General features: G+C 34.7%; 1 protein-coding gene across 5 annotated transcripts in view; it reads right to left on the bottom strand.

Moving 5' to 3' along the window:
* The window catches only part of ANKS1B (ankyrin repeat and sterile alpha motif domain containing 1B), a 1,065,677-nt gene that overhangs the window by 841,023 nt on the left and 196,654 nt on the right, over positions 1-28,000 (bottom strand). The gene's annotated exons all lie outside the window — the stretch shown is intronic.

Here is a 28,000-nt window from a genome sequence, read left to right as displayed (position 1 = left end):
CGTCCTCCTAAAGAAGAGACTTAACTGTTTACCAAGGGGGTTAGGGGGTGGGGTCTTTGCAAAGTCAGGATTTTCAAAGGCTTTAAATTTTTTAAAAATCCTTCAAAGTATTAATAACTATTCTAAAGTCTAATTAAATGAAGAGAACAATAAGAGAATATTAGATAAATGACTACTGCAATTGTGTATGAATACAAATACATGGAGACACAGGGCTAGTTACAAAATAAAAACTAAAACAGTGGTGTTAGATTAATGGAATTTGTAATTTCCTTTGTTGATATGTATTATTAAAGAATCCTCAACATGGCTCCCTCTATTGCTATCTATCGTAACAATTATGTCTGATAAATTGAGATTTTCTAAGGACAAATAGAGCAAAACTATTCATTTTCTTGGATATATGCACTTTAGAATTTAAGGAAAACTATAAAAAAGTAAGGTCAGTGCTTTTCTGCACTGCAGAATATAGTGATCCCTGATTCCTCTCTTCCCCCTCTCTCTTACATCCTATAGCCACCAGGCAAATAAAGTCATAAACTTCTTTCCTGACAATTCCCCCTCTCACCTGGACCTTCTTTTCCAGAGAAATGCAATTGTTACTTAACTGATTTCTGTGCAAACTATATCTCCCTGTCCCTCTCCTGGAACTATTTCATACTTAAAACTTCTGTTCAAAAGTGTTTAATGCTCCCCACTATTTTAAAAATATCTTTCACACTACTTATCCAAGTATTCAAAATTCTCATCAAATCCCTGTCTCTATAACCCTTTCCCTCTCTGTATATCAGCCATCCAATTCAGTCATATTGCTTCAAACATAGTATGCAGTCCCATTTATATGATGCTGCTCATGAAGTTCCCTTTGCCTAGAATGAATGCTCTCTCCTTTTCTGCATTTAACTAAATCCTGTCTTTTAAGATTGCATGCTATCTCAAATCTCTCTCATTTTACACATGTGTAAAATGAGCCATTTTCTAGCAATCCTTGCCAAGAAACAATAGCTAAACTCCTAAATAATCCATCAAAAATATACACATGTGCACACCAGAAGTCTCAAAGTAAAGAATAATGATGTATAAATGTACATTTCCTTTTCCATCTGTACTCAAAGCACTTTTGCCTCCATGAGTTCATTTTCTATTCTTAGAGGTAGAAACATAATTCTATTTTTTCTACAACCCTTAAGGTTGATAATGCATTTTCTATTATTGTGACTAGCTACCTCAACTTATTAGAAAAAGCATCATGGTATTAAGATTAAGTTTCATGTCCATATGGACTATTTAACTTCATTTTACTTGGGTGCAATCAGTTGCAACCCTGATCCTTCCCAGAAATCTTACTACGAATACCAAGGGTATTATGTGTGATCAGGTGAAAGCAAAAGCAGCCTGAAGTGAATGCTCCAATGACCTACTTTCATTGGATTGTATTTGAATTCCAATATTTTATTATCAGTTACTTTAAATATTAATATTTTATAAAAACACAAAGTAAACCTCACTAATACTATGATTTTTCTTTAGACTTTGGAATAAATATTATCCATGAAATAAATACTTTTCTAATTTTTCAGCATTAAAACATTAGAAATCATCCAATTGCATTCCATTTACTGTCAAACTAACCTTTCAGTCTTCACTTATTCACTCATTTAGCAAATACACAGTGAGTACATGCTATATACCAGGTATTTTCCAGATATTAAGACTAGAGCAATAAACTAAGTAGATGGGGATGCTGTCCTCAAGAAGTTTACATTTTAGGAAGGAGACAGAAAATAAGTAAGCAAACATGCAATATCTCAAATGGTGCTAAGTGCTATGAAGAAACACAAAACAGTGTAGTAGAAATTAGAGTACTAGGGAGAGACATGAGACAGGCTTCACTGACAATGTGAACTGGCACCAGTTGTGTGTTGTGATTTGCCATACCTCTGAACCTCTGCTGCCGCATGATCACATGAACTTTTTCTGTGGCAGGCTGGCACCCAGATGCAGTCTCTGGGCCTCTGCAATGGCACAATCACATGAGTTCCCGGGGGCAAGCTGGCACCCAGCCATTGCTTGGGAGACCCTACCTGAGAATCACAGTAGGCCCAAGCCACAGTGCCCTCAGAAGTGAAGGGTTTGGAAACACAGTCCCATCTGAGATAAAATTTGAGACAGAGGCACTGACTGACAATCTGACAGCTTGGTTGCAGTGTAGAAGTGGGGAGTAGATGGAAGCTGGAGACTAAAGAGGGGTGCCTGATATCTGATCAATGAGCACAGAGTTCTGATGCTAAAGAATGAGATGCTGGGTGCTGCCATTTTCACCTCTCCAGTGCCTGTGCATAAACACACGCCCACTTGTGCCACACAAATCCATGCCTATAAGATAGGAAACACAACCTAGTGGAGAACAGAGCCATTACTCCAAGCCCATCCAAGTGTACCAACCAAGCCCTAGAGAATGATCACAAGTCTCTCCACCTGCTTAGTGTATGGACCATAAAGTGCTTCATAATTTGACTTCTAGGGGAAATTGGACATAATTTCATTCAGGTTTCATTCTTTTCACTGGATGAAATATTCATTTTTTTTTCTTTTTCTTTTCTTACTCTTAGATACAGAAAGAGAAACAATTTATTTTTATTTTCTATTTTTATAAAAAATTAATTTTTACTATATTATTTAATTTTGTAAATTTTTAAATTCTATTTTACTTTCTTCATTTAATTTTATTCTATTTTATTGTCTACATATTTTTTAAATTTAAACATTTTCTTATCTTTTTTCTTTTTTTTTGTCCTTTTCTTTTCTTTCCCTTTTTGGTCTATTCTATAAGCTTCTTTCAGCAACCAGGCCAAAACACACCTAGGATCTAGCTTCCTATTTTTAATTTTTTAATTTTAATTTTTTGTTTTATTAATTTTCTTCCTTCCTTCAAAATGATGAAAATAAGGAATTCACCCAAAAAGAAAGAACTGGAAGAAATGACAGTCAGGGGACTAATCAACACAGATATAAACAAGATGTATGAACTAGAATTTAGAATCACAGTAATAAGTACACTAGCTGGTGTTAAAAAATGCATAGAATCCCTTTTTACAGAGATTTTAAAAAAAGTAAAATCTAGTCAGGATGAAATTTAAAATGCTTTAACTGAGATGCAATCTCAAATGGATGCAATGGCAGGAAGGTTGTATGAAGCAGAACAGCGAATTATCAATAGAGAAGACAAAATTATGGAGAATGAAGCAGAAAAAAAAGAGGGGAACTAAGGGAAAAGAACACAATATAAGAATTAGAGAAATCAGTGACTCATTAAGAAGGAATAACATCTGAATCACAGAAGTCCCATAAGATGAAGGGAGAGATAAAGAGGTAGAAGGTTTATGAGCAAATCATAGCAGAAAACCTTCCTAACCTAGGGAAAGACACAGATATCAAAATCCAGGAAGCACAGAGAACTCCCATTAGATTTAACAAAAACCAACCATCAATAAGGCAATTTCATAGTCAAATTCACAAAATACACAGACAAGGAAAGTATCATGAAAGCAGCCAGGGAAAAAAAGTCCTTAACCAACAAGGAAAGACAGATCAGGTTTGCAGCAGACTTACACACAGAAACTTGTCAGGCAAGAAAGGAGTGGTAGGATATATTCAATGTGCTGAATTGGAAAAATATGCAGCCAAGAATTCTTTATCCATCAAGGCTGACACTCAAAATAGAAGGAGAGATAAAAAAAAATTTTCCTAAACAAAAACTACAAGAGTTCATGACCACTAAACCACTAAATTTTAAGGGGGACTCTCTGAAGGGAAAAAAGATGAAACAAAACAAAAAAGACCAAAAGCAACAAAGACTAGAAAGGACCAGAGAACACCACCAGAAACTCCAACTCTACAGGCAACACAATAACAATAAATTTATATCTTTCAATACTCACTCTTAAATGTCAATGGACTAAATGCTCCAATCAAAAGACACAGGGTAACAGAATGGATAAGAAAATAAATTCATCCATATGCTGTTTACAAGACACCCATTTTAGACCTAAAGACACCGTCCATATTGAAAGTAGTGGGACGGAGAACAATCTATCATGCTAACGGTTGACAAAAGAAAGCCAGAGTAGCCATACTTATATCAGACAATGTAGATTTTAAAATAAAGACTATAACAAGAGATGAAGAAGGCCATTATATCATAACTAAGAGGTATATCCACCAAGAAGACCTAACAATTGTAAACATTTATTCTCCAAATGTGGAAGAACCCAAATATATTAATCAATTAATAACAAACATAAAGAAACTCATTGACAATAATACTATAATAGTAAGGGACTTCAACATCCCACTTGCAGCAATCTACAGATCATCTATGCAGAAAATCAACAAGGAAGCAATGGCTTTGAATGACACACTGGACTGGATGGATTTAACAGATATATTCAGAACATTTCATCCTAAAGCAGCAGAGTACACATTCTTCTCCAGTGCATCTGGAACGTTCTCTAAAATAGATCACATACTGGGACACAAATCAGCCCTCAACAAGTAAAAATATTGACATCATATCATGCATATTTTCAGGCCACAATGCTATGAAATTCAAAATCAACCATAAGAAAAAATTTGGAAAAACAACAAATACTTGGAGGTTAAAGAATATCCTACTAAAGGATGAATGGGTTAACCTAGAAGTTAAAGAGGAAATTAAAAAGTACATGGAAGCCAATGAAAATGATAACACAACAGCCCAAAACCTCCAGAATGCAGCAAAAGCAGTCATAGGAAGGAAGTATATAGTAATCCAGGACTTTCTAAAAATGGAAGAAAGGTCTCAGATTCACGACCTAACCTTACACCTTAAAGAGCTAGGAAAAAAACTAGCAAATAAAACCCAAAACAAGCACAAGTCAGGAAAAATAAAGATTAGAGCAGAAATCAATGCTATCAAAACAAAACAAACAAAAAACAGATTAATGAAACCAGGAGTTGGTTCTTCGAAAGAATTAACAAAATTGATAAACCCCTAGCCAGTCTGACAAAAAAAAGTACCCAAATAAATAAAATCAAGAATGAAAGAGGGAGAGATCACAACCAACATTACACAAATACAAACAATCAGAGAATATTATGAGCAATTATATGCCAATAAATTGGGCAATCTGGAATAAATGGACAAATTCCCACAAACATACAAACTACCAAAACTGAAACAGGAAGAAACAGAAAATCCGAACAGACCTATAACCAGTAAAGAAATTGAATTAGTAAACAGAAATCTCCCCAAAAACACGAGTCTAGGGCCAGATGGCTTTTCTGGGGAATTCTATGAAACATTTAAATTTTTTTAAATGTTTCTTTATTTTTCAGAGAGAGAGAGTGGGGGAGAGAGAGAGAGCGCACAAGCAGGGCAGGTGCAGAGAGCAGAGAAGACACAGAATCCAAAGTAGGCTCCAGGCTCTGAGCTGTCAGCAGAGAACCCAACATGGGTCTTGAACTCACAAAGTGCAAGATCATGACCTCAATTGAAGTCGGATGCTTAACCAACTGAGCCACCCCAGTACCCTGAATTCTATCAAACATTTAAAGAAGAGTTAACACCTATTCTTTGAAGCTGCTCCAAAAAAAAAAAAAAAAGCAATGGAAGGAAAACTTCTAAATTCATTCTATGAGGTCAGCATTACCTTGATTCCAAAACCAAAGACCCCACTAAAAAGGAGAATTTCAGAACAATTTCCCTGATGAACATGGATGCAAAAATTCTCAACAAGATACTAGCCAACCAGATCCAACAATACATTAAAAGAATCATTAACCATAATCAAGCATGATTTATACCTGGGATGCAGGGCTGGTTCAATATCCTCAATATCAATCAATGTGATACACCACATTAATAAAAACAAGGACAAGAACCACATGATCCTCTCAATAGATGAAGAGAAAGCATGTGACAAAATATAGCCACCCGTTCTTGATAAAAAAAAAAACCCTCAAGAAAGTACAGATAGAAAGATCATACCTCAACATCATGAAAGCCATATACAAAAGACCCACCACTCATATCATCCTCAGTGAGTAAAACTAGAGAACTTTCCTCCTAATGTCAGGAACACTACAGGGATGTCCATCCTCACCACTGTTGTTTAACACAGTACTGGAAGTCCTAGCCTCAGCAATAAGACAAGAGAAAGAAATAAAAGGCATCCAAATTGGCAGGATGAAGTCAAACTTTCACTCTTCACAGATGACATGATACTCTATATGGAAAACCCAAAAGATCCCACCAAAAAACTGCTAGAACTGATCCATGAATTCAGCAAAGTTGCAGGATATAAAATCAATGCACAGAAATTGGTCGCATTCCTATACACCAATACTGAAGCAAAAGAAAGAGAAATCAAAGAATTGATCCCATTTACAATTGCACCAAAAACCATAGGAATAAACCTAACTAAAGAGTTGAAAAATCTAGACAGTGAAAACTATAGAAAGCTCATGAAAGAAACTGAAGAAGACACAAAACAATGGGAAAATGTTCTATGCTCATGGATTGGAAGAAAAAATATTGTTAAAATGCCGATACTACCCAAAGCAATTTACACATTCAATGCAATTCCAATCAAAATTTCACTGGCATTCTTCTCAAAGCTAGAACAAACAATCCTAAAATTTGTATCGAACCAGAAAAGTCCCCAAATAGCCAAAGCAATCCTGAAAAAGAAAACCAAAGCTGGAGGCATCACAATTCCTGACTTCAAGATGTATTACAAAGTTGTAACCATCAAGACAGTATGGTACTGGCACAAAAACAGACACACAGATCCAGGAACAGAATAGAGAATCCAGAAATAGCACAAACATACGGCCAACTGATCTTTGACAAAACAGAAAAGAAAATCCAATGGAATAAAGAAAGTCTCTTCAGCAATGGCATTTGGAAAACTGGACTACTTCCTTATACCATACACAAATATAAACTCAAAATGGATGAAAGACCTAAATGTAAGACAGAAAGCCATCAAAATCCTAGAGGAGAAAACAAAGAGGCAACAACCTCTTTGACCTTGGCCGCACCAACTTCTTACTTGACATGTCTCTGGAGGCAAAGAAAACAATAGAAAAGTGAACTGCTGGGATTTCATCAAAACAAAAAAAGCTTCTGCATGGCAAACGAAACAGTCAGCAAAACTAAAAGGCACCAACAGAATGGGAGAAGATATTTGTAACTGATATACCAGATAAAGGGTTAGTATCCAAAATCTATAAAGAATTTATCAAATTCAACACCCAAAAAACAAATAATCCAGTGAAGAAATGGGCAAAAGACATGAATAGACACTTCCAAAGAAGATATCCAGATGGCTAATAGACACATGAAAAAATACTCAACATCACTCATCGTCAGGGAAATACAAATCAAAACCATAATGAAATACCACCTCACACCTGTCAGAATGGCTAAAATTAACAATTCAGACAATGACAGATGTTGGTGAGGATGCAGAGAAAGAGGAACACTTTTGCACTGCTGCTGGGAATGCAAACTGGTGCCACCACTCTGGAAAACAGTGTGTAGGTTCCTCAAAAAGTCAAAAAGAGAACTACCCTATGACCCAGGAATTGCACTAGTAGGTATTCATCCAAAGGATATGGGTGTGTTGATTCGAAGGGGTACATGCACCCTAATGTTTATGGCAGTGCTATCAACAATAGTCAAAGTATGGAAAGAGCCCAAATGTCCATTGACAGATGAATAGATAAAGAAGATGTGGTATGTGGTGTGTGTGTGTGTGTGTGTGTGTGTGTAAAAAATATATTAAAAAAATATACACACAAACAATAGAGTATTACTTGGCAAGTAAAAGAATGAAATCTTGCCATTTGCAACAATGTGAATGGAACTAGAGGGTATTATGCTAAGCAAAATTAGTCAAAGACAAATATCATATGACTTCATTCATATGTGGAATTTAAAATAAAAAACAGATGAACATAAGGGAAGGGAAGCAAAAATAATATAAAAACATGGAGAGGAACAAAACATAAGGGACTCTTAATATAGAGAACAAACTGAGGGTTGTTGGAAGGGTTGTGTGTGGGGAGATGGGCTAAATGGGCAAAGGGCATTAAGGAAGGCACTGGTTGGGATGAACACTGGGTGTTATATGTAAGGGATGAATCACTGGATTGCATTCCTGAAATTATCATTGCACTATATGCTCACTTAGATGTAAATTTTAAAATATAAATAAAAATAAATGAAATAGAAAAAAAGATAAACCATGGGCTAATTACATTCATTGCCACTCTGTGGGAAAAGCTTGCTTGTTTATCTTGCCACTCTGTTTAAAAAGAGGAAAACTGATCTGAGAGATGGAGAGGGACAGATACAAGATTACATTGTTCTGAATACTTCATCCAGCCAACATAAAAGCCTGATTTTTCATTTATATGTGCTAATATATCCCTTTTTTGTTAACCTGATTTCAATTGGTTTTGAAGAGACACACGGAAAATCAGAAATAAAATATTGCAGAAATTTAGAAAATTTTGTAGGTCCATTTCTAATACTGACCTGGTATAATCTATATATGGGTGTCACCTTGTTGGGAAAGGCAATCTCATAAGCAGTCTTCCCCTTTGTTCATATAAGAATGATCCCTGGGCTTGGAACACTGCCAGGTTATGGCTTTGTGCGGGAATACCTTTCCCTGTTTCAGGCTCACAGAGTTTTCCTTTGTTCTACTTTGTGTATCAATTGTGTATCTACTTTGGGCACACCCCCAGCTTCCAGTATTTCAGACTCCACAGAAGAGGAGTCTAGGTCCTTATATTGCACAAGAGGGGTGTGTGTAGGCCTTGTGTTCTACTTTGGCTGCCAGGTGGGGGACGTCCTGGCCACGGGGGGCTGACATACTGGTAGAGCTGATCTTGCTGTCCCTTCTCTATGTAAGTAAAAGTGTTGTTCAGTCCAGTGCTTGACTACCATGTGTTTTCCCTGGAAACTCCAATATTAAGATGCAATGGGCAGAAGTGCTTGACTTCTACTCCTGATGGCTAGCACAGTGTTGATCTCTGCTATCATCCATTAGTTGGAGTCCTCCCCTGGCATTGGAATGGGTGCACAGTCTTCTGCTTGACACTTCTCTTCAATGGAAGCAGAGAAAACTTTACCATGAATCTATAGTATAATCACAGGACCAATTCAAAGTAATGCAATCTAATCCTCCTTAATATAGTCAATATAAACAAAATGAGGTCCAAGGCTATATATGTGACTATCAGAAGCTGGTGTTGCAGAAACCGCTTGTCAGGATTTAAAGATCTTGACAGCAAAATAGATGAAAAATGTCACTTTAGGAGAGGATTCAGTATAAAGAATAAGAGGAATTCTAAAGCAGATCAAATGAAAGCAAATATAGTTCACTATAAGAAAGGAATCCAAAAATAGCATATCAAGGTAATACTATTACATACACAAGTATATAGTCCAACTTTTAACTATGATTGTTTAAAGTAATTATTGACTTTTCTACCAGACCAAATATCATTAACATTCTATCTCACAGTCAAAAGGATTTCTTATGTCAAAAAGAAACAAGTCATTTTCACTAATATTTTAGAAAACAAGATCTCAGATTCTTTCTCACTTAAGCACATTAAAATTGCTAATTTTATTTATTTAAATGTGTAAATTAGTGAGTGAAGCACATATTTATAACTTGATATGTAAGTAAATGCATCAAAAATTATGTATAAGTGTTCTTAATAATAATCACTCTAAATTATAAGTAAAGGAACTATCTATATAATAAGCCAATGCTCAGAAATAATTATAATATCCTTTTGGGAGAAATTAGAACTTGAAATTTTCTTGCAAAAAGACCTAACTTTTGTTATATAAAAGATACTACAAGGATGCCTGGGTGGCTCAGTTGGCTAAACTTCTGACTTTTGATTTAGGCTCAGGTCATGATGCCACCGTTCTTGGGATGGAGCCCAGCATTGGGCTCTGCACTGTCAGTGCTTGGTATTTTCTCTATTCTCTCTCTCTTCCCCTCCCCCTACTCATGCTCACTCTCAATAAATAAATAAACAAGCAAACAAGTATTCAAAAACATATATTAAAAGATACTCCACAATTTTAACTGAGATGATTTTAATTGATAAATGCATGTTTAAATGTGAAACTATCTATAATTATGTGAAAATTTCTATGAATGAGAACTATAAAAATCAGTATGTATATAAATAAAAATGATTTAAATTATAAAAAATATTATGGAGCCAATTCTAGTTTAGTGGTTATCAACCTGTTTTCTCTACTTCTTGGGCATGTAGCTAGACTACATTTCTTAGCTTCCCTTGCAGACTGGAATGGCCATGTGACCATATGACTGAGTACTGGTCAATGGAATATGAGAAGTGATTGTGTTTTCAGGGCCATCCCCTAAAACTTCCTATCTGTATCCCCTATCTTGCTTACCCTTCACCACCTTTTACAGATGAGTCAAGTGACCCTAGAATCCTGTGCTCAACATGGCAGAGCCACAAGATAGATGGAGTCTTGATTCCTGACTTCACATCTGGAGGAGAGCCCCTTCCTGATCAAAAACACTTATTAGGGATTATAAATGAGTGAAAAATAAACCTCCATTGTATTTGAGCTATTACATGATTTATCAAATTTTTTAAACAACTAGATTACCTTAATACAGCTTATTATTACAGCATTAATATATGACCATGAATATTCATGACTTGTTTTGTTACTCTAGTTAAAATATTTGATATCCCTAAAACTCAACACAAATATATTAATTCAATTTGAGATATACTTTAGTGTTCATANTAACTCAATCTGTAATTATTATTAATTATTAATAATCCTTCATTATTAATAATAATTCATTATTATTAATTAATAGAATACTTAATTAACATTTTGCTTAATCCTAACGGGCCTAATCTTTAACAATTAATTAACAACATTAACCTTATTAATGCCTTTAGTGATCAAATGAATTTTTGGCCAAAATAAATATGTTTTAATAAGAATAATGTAACCTCTTTTACTAAATTAAAAAATAAAAATAAACTAGTCATCAGTTTTACCACATTCTTATAAAGCATCTCAAAGTAACAATGTTTCAAGAAAACGGCTAGAAAATAACTTTAGAATAACTTTGAAAGAATTAAAAATGGTCTCATCAGCATACCTCTCATTTGATAGAATGAATGTGCAGTCATTCAGAAAAAAACAGATGAAAATAAAATGATACCATTCTTACACAAGATCTTGAAGTAGTTTTTCTATATTTCCTAAATTTTGTATTCTAACATTTATCCATCCATTCATCCACTCATCTATCTACCCATCCATCCAACCATCCATCCATCCATTCATCCATTCATCTATTTTCTCCTGTTCATTGATTCAATAAATGTATTAGTCTCCTTTTCTGGTAGGCACAGTATTAGAATATGATTATATAAAGATAAAAGGTGTATATGACACACTTTTAGGACTTCATAATCTAGTATTTTCAAGAACAAGAAACCAACAAAATTTACAATTACTTACTAAAATTACAATCACAGCAAGTATTACTTACAGAGCATCTGAAGCACTGGGGGAGCCCCTAATTCAGACCAAGGAGAACTTTTAAGTATGGGCTAGGACTTTAAGGGTCAAGGTTTGATGGATGAGAATTAAAAGTAGAAAAATTAGGGGCACCTGGGTGGCTTAGTTGGTAAAGCGTCAACTTTCGCTTAGGTCATGATCTCGCGGTTCGTGGGTTCGAGCCCTGCGTCAGGCTCTGTGCTGACTGCCAGCTCAGAGCCTGGAGCCTGTTTCGGAGTCTGTGACTCCCTCTCACTCTGACCCTCCCCTGCTCATGCTGTCTCTCTTTCTCTCTCCTAGAAATAAATAAAACATTAAAAAAAATTCTTAAAAATGGAAAAATTAGTGAGAACTTCAAGTATGTAAAGACAGGTGAAAAAGAGCATGGAAAAGTCATAGAAGTACTAGTTAGTGGGGAAAATCATAAGAAGTGAGAAGACAGAACTGTACAGAAGTCATTTCATGACATGTCCCCTAGTTTCCTTATCTCATGATCAAATGATCATTGTCATCTCACCTTTTAATGTTCTCCTTCCACACTGTATTAACTTCTCTTCATTTTTAATGAAGCTCTAGTCAGATCCTGTGGCAAAAGAACAATTTCCCTCAACAACCTATTTCATAAGTAATATACTTTAAAATGATGACTGATTCGCTACTAAATTGTGCAATTGCGTAATATACAGACTATAAATTCACTTGAAGTTCACTGGGTTTTTTTTCATGTAAATCTTTTCAATTCTGCAATTTCCATTTAATTTTTAATAGCTCCCATTTTTTCCTGAGATTTTCCACCTGTTCAAACAAAAATGTTTTGAGCTGGAATAAGTGAGGATGTTACAATACAGAGAAAGAAAGACTTGAACTATACCATGGAAAATGAATAGCATTTAAACAAACTGGAGAGATAGGAAAATGAAGGAGAATTAGCAGAGACAGTGAAAAAGAAATGCTTGTGATATGTTTAGGTAATTGACAAAAGAATAAGGTATATTGGTGGGAGAAGGAAGAATAGAAAAAAATATCCAAAAGAGGCACTAGAACAGAATGGAAAGATCTTGACATTCTTGAAATCCAAGAGGAATTCAGCCACTATATAGTAGTCAAAGTAAGTCCTTGTCTAATTCTTGACAATAGAGGTCATAGAATAAAAACATTTCAGGAAGGCTCATCTGGCAGTGTTACACAGGCATGGGTCATAACACTTTTACACATTCTCACATATTAGTCTTCATGACAACTCTTTACGGCAGGGATTACTGTGTTCATTTTACAGAAGAGGAAACTGAAGCTCAAAGAAAGCAACTAACTAGTAAAAGGAAACATCAGGATACAAATCCTGATCTGTTCAACTCCAAAATATATGGTTTTTATGCTATATAGATAACCAGGTCAAGACACTATATAATCCAAATGTACAAAGTCAAGGGCATATAGTAAAGTTGGTTTATTATTTCATTCAGTAAAATTTATTATCTGTCTACTATGTTCCAGGTAGTTTAAGCTCTGGATAGTCAACAACAAAATTAAAAAATAACTTCTGCTCACAGTAAAGCCTAGATTTTAATAAAAGGACAAATACAGTAAGTAAAATACATGGTATACTAGATGATGATAGTAACATGGAGAAAAATAAAGTAGAAAAGAGGAATAGGGATTGCCAGGATGTCTAATTTTGAATAGGGTGATCAGGTAAGACCACACTAAGAAGTTGATGTCTGATTAAAAACCTGGGAGAATAAGCCATAAAGACACCTGGGAAAAATAGCTACAGAAAGAAAGGATAGCAAGTGCAATAATATTGAGGCAGGAGTGTGCCTGGTATTTTCTAGTAATGACAATGAACCAAACGTGGCTAGAACAGCATAAGTAGGGAGCAGAGTAGTGAAAATTAGGTGTGGAAGGTAAGGATATGGCAAGGGTGGGTAAGCATGCCATGTAGAGTCTTTTGAGCCAGTATAAGGACTCTGTCTTTTCCTCAGAGCAAGATGAGAAACCACAGAAGTGTTTTGAGTAGAGAAGTGACATAATTTAACTTAAATTCCGAAAGGATCTCTTTGGCAACTCTTTTAAGAATACACTGTAGGGAGGAGCAATGATGATAACAGGAATGCCAGTTTAATAATCCAGGCAAAGGATAATAGTGGCTTAGAACACGGTGGCAGTAGTAGGGCTGGTAAGAAGTGATTGCATTCTAGATATATTATGAATGAAGAGTGAGTAGAAATTTCAAAAACAAGTGTTTATGGGGCATGAAAAAAGAGAGGAGTATGCAATTACTCCTTGGTTTTGGAGGACAGAAGTTGGATGGACAGAGTCACTATTTACTGAAATGGGAAAAATAAGGGTCCAGATGGTATCAAGAGGTAATGCAGAAGTTCAGTTTTATCCATATTGAGTTTGAAAAGGATATTTGACATGAGTGGAGATGTCAAATAGAAAATTAAGTACAAGAGGGGCGCCTGGGTGGCTTAGTCGGTTAAGCGTCCGACTTTCGCTTAGGTCATGATCTCGCGGTTCGTGGGTTCGAGCCCCGCGTCGCGCTCTGTGCTGACTGCCAGCTCAGAGCCTGGAGCCTGTTTCAGTCTGTGACTCCCTCTCTCTCTGACCCTCCCCTGCTCACGCTGTCTCTCTCTCTCTCCTAGAAATAAATAAAATATAAAAAAAAAAAAGAAAATTAAGTATAAGAGTCTGGAGTTAGAAGACCATCTAAGCAGTAGCTGTAAACATGGGATATGTTAGTTCATAGTTAGTATTTAAAGCTGTGAGACTGTTCAGCATGCTCAGCTGAAAGAGTCAGTACAGAAAAGAAGAGATATCCAGGAAATGAGTCCTAAGGCACTTTAGTGTTAAGTGGTCAGGGATATGAGGAGGAACCAGCAAAGAAGACTAAAAAGGGGTAGCCAGCCAAGAAAGAAAAGAGTCAGGAGAGTGCGGTATCTAGGAAGTCCAGTGAAGAAAGTACATGTGTGAAGGAGGAGAGCATGGTCAGCTTTGGCAAATGTTCCTCAAAGATCAAGTATGAAAAGGACTAAGAAATGTCTACTGGAATTATCAATGTGGAAGTCAGTGCAGACCTCAACAAGGCAGTTCTGGGACCTGATGAAGGAGAAAGCATGATTGAATTGGTTTTAAGAGAAAACAGAGGAGGAACATGGGGAAAAGAGAAAACATTCTTCTAGAGTTTTATTGTAAAAATGAATAAAGAAATGAGGCATTTCCTGGAAGGTGAAGTGGGGTCAAGCAGGGATGATGAGAATAAACAAATAGGAACTCTCTGGTAGACCAGGAAAATGAAAGGAACAGGAAAGAATCAAACAGAATATGAAATTCTTTGTCCTGGAAGAAGGAAATAAAGATGGAAAATGGGTACAGGTACAGTGGATGGGAAGATGATTTGTATCTTCATAGTTTGAGTATGAAATGACAGAGGGAGGTTTAGGAAAGGGGCCATATCAGCAATTGTAATACAGAACTGGAGAGCAGTAAGAGGTTGAAAATAGAATTATAGATTTGAAAACAAATAGCATTTAGTTATTACTACCTGAAATCAAAGAGGAGTTCCCTCTCTGTGGAATAGAATACCCAAGAAAGAACAGAAAATCAAGGGACTATGAAAAGAAAGGAGACCAGCCAACCAGAACATAAAGGATTAGGATAATGGTTGCATGGTTGACAGAAGAATCACGGAGAAAAGAAGCAAATTTGGAAACTCTGTCCTAATCACCCAATCTGAGTCCAACATGTTTCCCACATATTTAATACTACCTTGTATCTCCCCTGTTACTTATTACACTCTTCCATAATTGCTATGTCCATATCTATATCCACTGCTGAACTACACGTTCAGTGATAACAGGAGCCCCATCACTCTTCTTGACTGTTATATATATCTCAGGGCCTAGCAAAGAATGTGGCACACAGCTGATATATGATAAATAACTACTGATATTATAAAAGTATTATGTTATAAATACCATACACGTATCTGATATTAAAATAGAATTATCAGTTAATTTAGAAGAGACAGACTTTGCAACTTTGCTCCCATAAATCAAATTATATCACCCTCCTGCTTAAAAAAAATCAAATCACTTTCATGACCTATAAGACCTTGTCTAATCTGGATATCCAACTTCATTCCATTTTCTCCTCTACCCAGTTCAGTATACTCCAATCTATACCAATGGCCTCTGCCCTCTTTTCTGGTACTTAACATAATAAGCTCTTTCTCACCTCAGGAAACAGAATTTCCTTTTATTCTAAATTTTCTTTCCTTGGTATGTGGCTGGATCCTTCTCTTCCTTCAGATTACAGTTTATACTTCACTCTTGAGAGCCCTCCTTTATCCACTATATGTAAACAACCACACCCCACTCTCAGTTACTCCATCTCATTACTAAGCCTAAATCAGAATACCTTGGTTAAGTAAATTTGCCTTCAGGTTTATTAATAATCAAAGCATCAAGAAAAAGATTTGAAGTATACCTTTTTGTATGTGATCTAGAATGTTTATACTTTGGACTGTGACATTACTGTATCTAGAAAATATCACATTCTTCAGTGTTTATGGCTGGATTCTCAAAACCATAAAATGCCACTTGCTCTAAAGGATAAGATAAAATTAGAGAACTTGTAAATCAAAGGGCTAAGATACAAGCCCCTACTGATAATATGATCCCTTTCTATTCCTCTTCCATTTTCCTTTCTTTTCTCTATCCCCCTCTTCACACACATACAAACACACACATGCACACACACTTTTGTCCTGTATGGTGTGCTGGTTATATATTCTATCAGAAGGGGGATAACATCAATCCAAAGATAATGTTGTTATAAATGTGAAACACAATCTCTGAGAATCTCTCTCTGACTGAGGCTTCATCTGGCACTTTGCTTAACTCTTATGAAGGACACCATTGAGCCAATACAATCTTTTAAAATTATGTTGGTAAAGGGGCACCTGGGTGGCTTAGTCAGCTAAGGATCTGACTTTGGCTCAGGTCATGATCTTGCAGTTCGTGAGTTTGAGCCATGTGATGGGCTCTGTGACGACAGCTTGAAGCCTGAAGCGTACTTCAGATTCTGTGTCTCCCTCTCTCTGTCCCTCTTCTGTTCATGCCCTTTCTCTCTCTCTCAAAAATAAGCAAACACTTAAAAAAAATAAAATTATGTTAGTAAAATGACCTCATCTTAATTTATGTAGCCTAGAACTTTGGAAGTCATAGCTATGAAAGGATAAAATGAGTTTTGATTAGATATAATAGAATAAATGAGAAGAAAGACACTGGTAATATCAAATTTTTAAAAAGTAGTCCAATGACCAAAAAACAATTATTAAGCCCTTACTATGTACTAGGCACTTGAGATGGACAATAAAAACAGTAAAATAAAACACTGCTCCTGGGTTTACAATTTCATCCTTAAGAGAATTTTAGTTAAATGAAGATGGTAGGGAGAAGCAGGTATTGAGGGGCAGGTTGTGAGGAAGAAGACAGAATTTTAAGAAACAAGAGAGCCACAGTGCATGTAGGTTTGAAGAACTGAAAATTAGAGTAAGAGAAGGATGATAATCTTTTAAATACTACTTTATACTTTATTTGGTACTTTAACAACACTGTCGTTTAATTTATTTATTTTTTTCACTGTCGTTTAATTTAAAGTATAAAAGAATTAATTAAAAGTTAAATTATATAGAATGTAAAATAAAAATCACATGATCATCTCAATACATGCAGAAAAACACCTGACAAAATATCCTTTCATGATAAAAACACTCAACAACTTTGTTATAGGAAGAAACATACCTCAACAGAATAAAGGCCGTATATGACAAGTCCACAGCTAACATCATACTCAGTGGTGAAAGGTTGAAAGTTTTTCTGCTAAGATCAGGGACAAGATAAGAATGCCTACCTTCACCACTCCTATTCAACATAGTACTACTGGAAGTCCTAGACAGAGCAATGAGGCAAGAAAGAGATAAAAGGCACCCAAATCAGAAAAGGAAAAAGGAAAATTATTTGCAAATGATATGATTTTATATATAGAAAATCCTAAAAACTACCAAAAAACTAGAACTAATCAAAAAATTCAGTAAAACTGAAGTATGGAAAGCCAACATACAAAAAAAAAGTTCCATTTCTCTACACAAATAATAAAATATTTGAAAAATAAAGGAAATGGGGCGCCTGGGTGGCTTAGTCGGTTAAGCGTCCGACTTTCGCTTGGGTCATGATCTCGCGGTTCGTGGGTTCGGGCCCCGCGTCGGGCTCTGTGCTGACTGCCAGCTCAGAGCCTGGAGCCTGTTTCAGTCTGTGACTCCCTCTCTCTCTGACCCTCCCCTGCTCACGCTGTCTCTCTCCCTCTCTCCTACAAATAAATAAAAACAAAAACAAAAACAAAAACAAAAAACAAAAAAAAACAAAAAGAAAAATAAATGAAACAACCCTATTCATAATAGCATCAAAAACAATAAAATACTTAGGAATAAATTTAATCAAGGAAGGAAAAGATCTTTATACTGAAAACTACAAGACTTTGATGTAAATTAAAGAAAACCCACAGCCATGTGAAGACACTGTGCTCATGGACTAGAAGAATTAATATTAGTAAACATTCCATATTATACAAAGTCATCTATAGATTTAACATAATCTCTTTCAAAATTCCAATGGCAATTTTTATAGAAGTAGAAAAAAACAACCCTTAAAAGGCAAGTTATTTTGCCCTGATAACCAATCAAATTTGTATTCATAGGAACAAAAAATGAAGGCAAGAGCAAATTAGGGTCAGATCATTGTAATCTGAGATCCACAGATTTGTGAGGGCAAGATGAAAACAGATGCGAGTAGTTGATTATCTAAGAAACCAACATTTAAAAAATATCCTAGTGCAGAGTGCACAAACTACTGAATGTAATAACCACGTAGTGAGTTTATTAAAAATAATCCACTTCCAGACATTCTGATTCAGTAGGTCGAGGTGAGAAAGACTATAGAAACATTATTATTCAAGTGACAAATATAAAGATCAGGGTAATACTTATCTAAGAAGTAGAACTGAGATTCAAACACAAGTCTGAGTTCAAAACTCTCGTTCTCCAAACTACAATGCCAATCCAAGTTACAAATACATGTTATTGAATAAATTAGTGTAATTATTTAATGGAGAGTCTCAATAAATTGTGAGGATGATAATAACTATGATGATAAAGAAACTTTCATTGTTCAGGAAACTGGCAGAAAAGTAGAATTAAAGGCTAAAAGCAAATATTCTAAAGTCCTCAAGAATAGATTTATTTGAGCAACACAGAATGGATGATTATAGGAAATGATACCACATGTCAGTGTTTGTCTCATTTATTTTGGGGACAAGCAATGTCCACTTTACTGATATACAATTCTCACTGGGTTCATTACCTTTGTTCATTTGAGAGCTTTTCATTTTCTGTCAAATTCATCTTCTTGACTACCTCATTCTTTCTCCAAATTAAGACTTTTTTTCGTACAGTTAGTTATCTGATAGCATAGACTGGCAGCTATCAACTAAATAGAACCATTGTGAAACTGTTAGCAACTGAAACATTTGAACTTTAAAAAGCATAGATGGTTGAAACAAAAATTCTGACAAAGGTAAGTGAAAATAACATGAGAAATTTTAAAAGTCTGGACCTGAGATTAAAGCATACCACACAGTATCTCTTCTATCTACTTTTATTGACTTTGATTGCATAATGGAGTATCTTAATTCTTCAAGTATTGGAGGCTGAATGAATTCCAATATTCAGTAATCACATCTCAAATGGTCACACGATAAAACACGTTAGAAGCATGAGTGTTTTCCATAATTTTCAGGGGGGTTACTATTCCACTATTCCATTAGAATTACTTTGCTCTTCAGGTGAAAAACATTTCCCTGAATACAGAGGTGAGTGGTTATCACCACAGACATGGCTCTTTAAGCTCAGGCTCCAGACTGATTTCCTACGGTCTTAGGAAGCCAAATGGGATTCTTTTATAATGGCAGACTGTCCAAGGCCTTTACTCCAAAAGAGAATCAAGAATTCTCAAATGTATACCTTGAAATAGAATTACAAATTAGTTCCATTATGATAAATGCACAAGGTAATTGTAATATGTGGCTGAAAGAATCATTAACAATTAAGAAAAAACAGGGTGTTTGCTTAGGCCCATTTTCCTTATGATTAATGGGAAAAAAAACTGCTTCAAAAATAGTCTGTCTCAACTTATACAGAAAGAGTAACAGGGATGAATTTTAAAAATGTTTGTCACAGAATACTGAGGAATTTGGGGTGCCTGTGTGGTTTAGTTGGTTGAGTGACTGACTCGATTTCAGCTCAGGTCATGATCTCCCAGTCTTGAGATCAAGCCCCACAATAGGCTCTGTGCTGGATATGGAGACTGCTTAATATTCTCTCTTTCCCTCTCCCTCTGTTTTCCCCCATGTACATATTTTTCTCACTCTCTCAAAAAAATATATGTTTTTAAAAAAATAAAAAAGATACTGAAGAATTTGAAAATCAAAATATAAATGAGATATATGTTCCTATATTCTTATAGATTTCCATTATATATGTTATCAGTAATCAAATGTGGTATTTATAATATAAGATTTCCTTATCGTTAGTGAAAGAAATTTATTACTATAAAAGGAAGATATGACTTGTTCTAAGATGTTGGTGTTTTTACGCTGTGAGGAAGTTTATAGTATAGTTTGACCAGGTATTTTGTGTCATCTTCAAAATAAATGGTAAGGCATTCATTATTTGAAATAACAACCAACAGAGGAAGTTCTTCTGAGATTACAAAGAGTCCATCTTAGAGCTTTATCCATAGGTCTATATCTACATTCAGTTATCAGTTCCTGATGTCCATGGCCTATCAAATCAATTCAACAAATATTTATTAAGTGTGTGGGTGAAGAATTATGCTTAATTCCTCACACACACAGAGATAAGTAATTCCCTTGTCATCAAGAGGTTTATAAGTAAAGCCAAAACATAATACATAAATATGTTTGTATAAATAACACAAAGCAGATGATGAAATTTACATAACTAATTTATAAATAAAATGTTAATGATATCCAATCCAAATGGTTGGCTTTCAGTAGGAGGATCAAAAAAGGTCTTGTAATATTTTTAATAAAAGGTTTTGTGAGAGATCGTTTTCAGTATGTAGAAGATAGAGAAAAAGAATTATATATGAATGAAACATTGTGAACATGGGGAGAGATAAGGAAAGACAGATGTGCTTGAGAGTAAGCCATTTTATCAAAACACTGTATTTCTCTAAGACATTAATGGGAGAAAGCTGGAAACATATAATGAAGCTAGAAGATGGAGCCTTGAGTGCCAGAGTTAAAAGTCTATATTTAATTTTTACAGTGAGGACCAGGTCTAGCTTTGAGAAGGAGAGTGACACGATCAGAAGCTGCACTTAAGGCATACTGACTTGGCGGCAGTGTTAAAAAGCTGTGGCAAATTAAGAGGAGACACTAAAAGCATGTAGACAGAATAAAAGACTCAAAGTAAGTAAGTGAGCAATAATAAGAGTGTGCATCTACACAGTAGCATGCATGATGAAAAGGTGAGGGTAGGTCAATCTGGAAGATATTAATGACATAAGGACTGTCACTAATAACCATTAATGATATGACTGTCACGACTAACCATTAGGTTAGGATCATGACCTTGTAAAACATCAGACCTAAATTCAGATCCCAGCTTTACCTTGTGGTAGCTCTACAACTCTAGACAAGTTATTTTACTCTTGATTTCCACATTGAGGGTAACAAAACTTACCTCATGGCACTTTTGTGAGGAATAAAAAAAAGAAAATTATTAAAACATGTTTAACACAATGTCTAGCATAGTTAAAACTTAGTATAATATAAATGTTAGCTTCTAAGATTATATTTGCAGAGATGGTAGCTTGGCAAGTGTTTATTGATTTTTAGCATGTTTAACATTTTTACAATGTTCACATTGTAGTTATGGTCATTTAAATACCCCAGAACTTTCTGTATGCACTTCTTCCCCAATTAAATCTCTCCAATCTTACACTTAAACCACAGAATTTTTAGGAATCTAAATATAAGATTTTATTTTATTATAACTCCCACTGAATTCTGTTTTTACTTTGAAGCAAGAATCTGTTTACTGAGGTAATTTTTCATATAAGTTCAATTATTTGTCATGTTTGCTATTCCTCTCTAACATCTGCAGACCTGATTATGATAGATGACTGGTTTTTTTTATGGTAAAATATTGACTAAGACCAATCCAAGAATAGAACATTTAGCATTTCACTAGAGAAATCCCCTTTGTGTTGATATTAAGTCGTTATTTGAAAGTCTGGACAAAGTTGGACAAAATCTATGAAACAAAAATCAAAATATCTGTCTTTAGCAGCACAAAAAAGAGTAGCTCTTTTTCTGTAACTGACAGAAAGCTATGTTAAACTTTTTTTTAAACTGAGGAGGAAACTAAAGCTTGGAAAGATCCAGAACTTTCAAAGATCGCCCTGCCAGTAAGCATCAGAACAGCAAACACCTGTTCTTGCACTCTGTAATTCATGTCCAAATAATTCAACATGTTTTTCAATAAAAATGGTTTATTTACAACATTGGTTTATATGTACTCTTCTATGCAGTGTTTGCCTTTTCATGCAATTACTCATTCAATAAACTTTCACTGAAAGATCACTACATGCAAGGTACCGTGCTAGACAGGATGTGATTACAGAGATCAATCAAATATAGATCCAACAATCAAGAAGTTGGAAGCAATATAAAAACATGTACACACACAACACATAGCAGAACAAAGAGATGTGTCATGAAAGTTAAAAGCAATTGTGTTGGAAGTTCAGAAAAAATGACTCTTCTATTCTAGAAGTCAAGGATATTGCAATGATCTTCCTAAATTCACTACAGGTATAAGTTCTTCCTGGGATGAGAAGAGGGATCAAAGTCTTACCATTCTGATTTTAAAGTTCTCCTTGTATATTCATATGACACATACATATAGTTAATGCTATTAACTTCAAAATATTAACATAAGTCAACAGAACCTATTCATTCCCTACATTCTGAAAAATCTGTTAGGACAATCAAGACTGGGTTTAGTACAGAGCAGTCTTGAGTCACTGCTGCCAAAAAATTTGTTCAACTATACAAGGTATGAATTATTCAAGTTAGAAATATTCTGAATACCATATTCCCAGTAAGATTAACAGTTACTACTACTTAAGACTCAGTTCCATTATAAAAAAAAACCCTCATATGTAATAAAGAATCAATTATAATCTTATAAGAACACTCTTTCTTATGTTGCAGAAAATTCATTTCCCAAAGTGCTCTGAATATAATAACTGGATGACACAACCACCAAAGTCTCTTACAATTCTGAAATTAGCACATTCCTGATAATTAAGCTCTAGAAATTATATTTTTGCAAGTAATTAATTTTAGAAACACCATTTGTATTCTAAGCAACCTAATTTGATCCTACTAACCTTTAAGACTTGATGAACTCTTGCACCAAATCAAGTATATTTTTCTATAGATATCCCCCAACAACTCCCCTGAGAGTTTTCTCAAGCAGGTTATAGAAGCTTATTATAAAAAATGAAATAGTGAATCTTAAAATCTTGATATACTAAAGTAAACCATCTAACACTTCAGAAGGTTTACCTGCCAACACAATCCCTTTCAAATAATAACTTTTACACGCTATTTGTATCCAGGTTTCCCTTAGGAGAAAAAACATACAATGCATTTCATCCCAGAAGCATCCTATTTACTTCTTAGAAACATAAGCTAATGAAGCAATGATGCTTTTTCTATTTTAAATCTTAAAAAAAGTTTTCCTGGGGGCGCCTGGGTGGCTCAGTTAGGCAACCGACTTCGGCTTAGGTCACGATCTCATGGTTCGCGGGTTCGAACCCCACGTCGGCCTCTGTGCTGACAGTTAGCTCAGAGCCAGGAGCCTGTTTCAGATTCTGTATCTCCCTCTCTCTCTGACCCTCCCCTGCTCATGCTGTCTCTCTCTCTCAGAAATAAATTAAAAAATTTTTTTTAATAAAAAAAAAAGTTTTCCTGAAACCTAGATTCTAAAGTCTGCTCTAATAATATGTATGCTATAACCAAATTTTGCAATGGCATAGTGTATTCACACTTAATAGTTGTGCACATTGTTTACACACATGGAGGAAGGCAATGAATACATGACTTGGAAAAATAAATGAAGAGAATAGAACATTTTTTCAGATTATTTCATATTCTTTTAAAATTCTAAATTTCATGGGTTGCTAAAGAATGTGAAGATATTTATATTTCTTCAAAATTTACATTCTAGATTATATAATGTCCTAATTCAACTTAGAAAATGGCTCCATATGCATATTATAAAAGCATTTAAAACAGACTGGCTTTTGAATTAAAATTTATGCAAGAGAAAATGTAATTTTAACTGGAGCCGGCCTTCACATTAAATGTTCAATCAAATACATTCAATCATAATAAGAATTTAACTTTTAATTGACTTATATTAGTAAAATTCTTCAAGCTACTACCTAAGGCTAATATTTTAATAAAATCAGAAACCTCTAATTCAAAAGTAAAAGTTCTTACGTAAGATAGCTGATTTTGTATTTTAAATTACTGAATTAGACTGCCCTCTATTGGAAGAAAAATAGGCAATGAAAGCTAAACTGAACTAACAGGTAAAATATCCTCAAAATTCAGATATATCAATAATATGTAAAATTCATTTATTAATAATATAAATGCTACAAAACATATTTTCCTTACATTTTTATTTGTTCTAGACTACTTTTGGAATTGTCATAATACAATTAACAAGTTGGGTATTTCTTATTACCTAAAATTAAATTTTAACTGGACCCAAATGCCCATCTTTTAGCCAATAATGTGAATGATAAGCAAAAATCGTATTCACCTTTAACATTCCAATATAACACAGAAATAATTTTAATTTAGGACTATGGCTGGACTACAGTGGGAATTTTCCCTGATGATAAACTGAAAATACTTCAAATTCAAGAGATTTTTTTAGAAGCTCTTACATTGGGGAGTGGGAGAATCGGGCTGAATACCTATGATGTGACTTGTTCTAGCTTAAAGTTCTATAATTTTGTAGTATTATCAAGACCTCAGTTCTGACTCAGCATCTCAGGTCTCAATTACCTCAGTAACACCCTGGAAGATTTTTAGTCCTGTAGATCAGTAGTCTGCATATTAGCTTTTTAAAAGGTCAAGGCTCAGAACCACCTCAAACAACTCTGATTTAGTTGGTCTACTTGGTGACATGGTACCTAATGGTATCAGTATATTTTGAAGCCTCTCCAGATAAGTCTAACGTATATCCATTGTTGAGAATCTCGAAGTCTCTTTTCAGAACATCTGATTATAGTTACCATTTTTATATTACCAAAATGTCACTTTCAAGACAGAACTCCCTATTAAAGAGTATTATTCTCCTCAGCAACAATATTAAACTTCCGACTAGGTTCCCAAATTAATTATCTTCCCCAAACAAAATAGTTGAGCAGTAACAGCTAAGGTACCAACCTCAAACTGCCTGTTTTCAGATCTTGGCTCTAGCAATTACTGTGTCAATGTGGGAAAATCATAAAAGTTCTCTATGTCCCCATTTTCTCATCTATAAAATGAGAGGAATAATCCTACCTATCTGATAGGGTTATTGTTAAGATTAGGCCAGTTAATACAAAAAAGTGCTCCATAAGTGTTAAGGATTATTACTTACCCAAATTTGTTTCCCACTACTTTCCAAAATCAACTCTCACGATAAACCATTCTTCTCAAATTATATGCTATGTCTCACCTCTGTGCTTTTGTACATACTGTTTCTGCAAGCTGGAATCTTCTCTTTGACTCACTCATTCATTCCAAAATAAGTACAAGGCATATCTCCTCTTCTACTGGAACCCCAGTTTAGTCTCTCCCTACCTCCATTACACCTTCAGTGAATACAAGTAAGTTTTCAGTAATCTCTCCCTTTAAAAAAAATTCTTTTGGCCACAGGGTAATTTATTATAAGAAATGTAACTGGAAATTAAAGATATTGGCTCTGAGTTTGAATCCTAGATCTGCCGCTTGCCAGCTGAATCATTTCCCAAGTCTATAAATCCATTGTTAGCTTTACTGTGAGGATTAAGTGGCTTAAATCATATAAAGTATTAGAATAGCAAGCACCTAATAAATGTTAGCACTCATATATCTGTTGTTTTATATGTTAGTCTTATATCTGTACCCTGTGACTAAAGCCTTCTTAGAATAGGAATTCTGAACTCCTTTAAGTCAGGAACCATGTTTCATTACTGCTGTTATAAATCCTATAACTTAAGTATTCAACTCTTGATTTCAGCTCAGGTCATGGTCTCAGAGTCATGAAGATCAAGTCCCACATTGTGCTCCAAGCTGGGTGTAGAAACTGCTTAAGATTTTCTCTCTCTCTCACTTTGCCCCTCCCCATAGTGTGCACGTGTATGTGCATGCACACACTCTCTCAATACATATATAAATAAACAAATAATAAATAAATCCTATAACTTACAACCAACATGGTAACAAACATCTATATTAGGTGATCTATAAATGCTTGGTTAAATTTTTGCATAATTTGAGAGTACAATTCATGACAAACTCTGAAAAACATTTCTGATGAACAGAAATATTCAACAACTGCAAATGAACCCAAATGAAACACAGGCTGTTGAAAAGGGTCAAAGTAATCACATTACTTTTTAAATATCGATAACAAGTTTTTATTAGATTAATCTTCTGAAAGGGCACTTCCAATGAGATCTTTTATCTGCCCCAAATCCTTTAGATTTTTCTCCCTTTCTAAAACATAAATAACAGAATTCTTATCCTGACATTCAAAATCATCCATGTCCTGATCTTAATCTATCCCTCTAATTTTATCTCCCATATTCCCCCTTTATAAACTCCATTATTTCAGATAAATCAAACTACTTGTCTTACGCATATGATCCCTCTGCTTTTCTGCCTCATGTAACATTTATTATAACATGACAATACTTTTAAGGAACACAATATAAGGTTTGTCACAGGAACAAAGAGGTGATTTCTTGTATGAAAGGATGCTTGAATTTTAAGATATTCCGTTCAATATATGAGCATTAATTTCTCTCTTGTCACTATCACAATACAGTCTTTGACTTACAAAAAAAGTATCTGGCCACGTTCCCCTACATTACGTTACCCTAATAATACTAAAAATCCCTGATATCACTACCCGAAATCTATAAACTTAAATAAGCATGGTCTCCAAGTAAAGTGTGCAGTACAGACCTGAGAGTGCACAAGATACCCATTGAGTAAAACAAAACAAAACAAAAATAGAGGTTTGGGGCACATGGGTGGCTCACTCAATTGAATGTCTGACTTCAGCTTAGGTCATGATCTTGCAGTTTGTGAGTTTTGAGCTCCACATCAGGCTCAGCGCTGACGGCTCAGAGCCTGGAACCTTCTTTGGATTCTGTCTCCCTCTTTCTCAGCCCCTACCCCATTCACACTGTCTCTATCTCTCAAATATAAATAAACATTAAGAAATTATTTAAAAAAATAGAGGCTCTATTTACACTTACTTGTATCCTTCTTACTTGAAAGTATCTGGTAGTATATGCATAATTTATATCATATATTCTTCAAATAGTAGTAGATATACATAATTTATGAATACATGCATTTGGGATATTTACTTAAAATTTGTTTACCATGGTACAACAAAAAAAAAACTTGGAAATCACTGGTTTATACAACTAAGGCTTTCAGAAATTTGTGGGTATAGAAGTAGAGGACCAGAAGTAGTCAGTTTAGAGAACTTTAGGGACAAACCTAAAACCCTAAACATCATGTATTATTTATATAGGATAAATATGTTTTAATTTGTAACCAACCTTCAAGGAAATGTTGAAATGTAATTGGTTTGTAATTTGGAGATGATATATAAGTTTTAGATTTTTAAACAGGAAATTTTGTCCTGACATTAAAATCACTACAGTAAATATTTCATTAATATAAAAATTTCATTTGGTAAAACTTGCATGTATTTACTTCAGTATATATATAATTAATAATGATTATTCATAAGGAGCTTTTACTGGAGCCAATAATATGATGCTTTAAAAAAGACAGTACAGCAAAAAACAAAAACAAAACAAAAAACAAAACAAAGACAGCCTAGGGAGTAAGATCAGTCATGGAGCTAGACTACACTGGGAAACAAGTGTCAGCACACAGTAAGGAGTTAAATGAAGTAAATGTTCTCATAAT

Source organism: Crocuta crocuta, unplaced genomic scaffold (genome assembly GCF_008692635.1).
Source record: "Crocuta crocuta isolate KB4526 unplaced genomic scaffold, BGI_CrCroc_1.0 scaffold216, whole genome shotgun sequence".
NCBI classification, from domain to species: Eukaryota; Metazoa; Chordata; class Mammalia; order Carnivora; family Hyaenidae; genus Crocuta; species Crocuta crocuta.
Note: the sequence above shows the minus strand (reverse complement) of the source record. Positions and strands in the feature narration are given on the sequence as shown.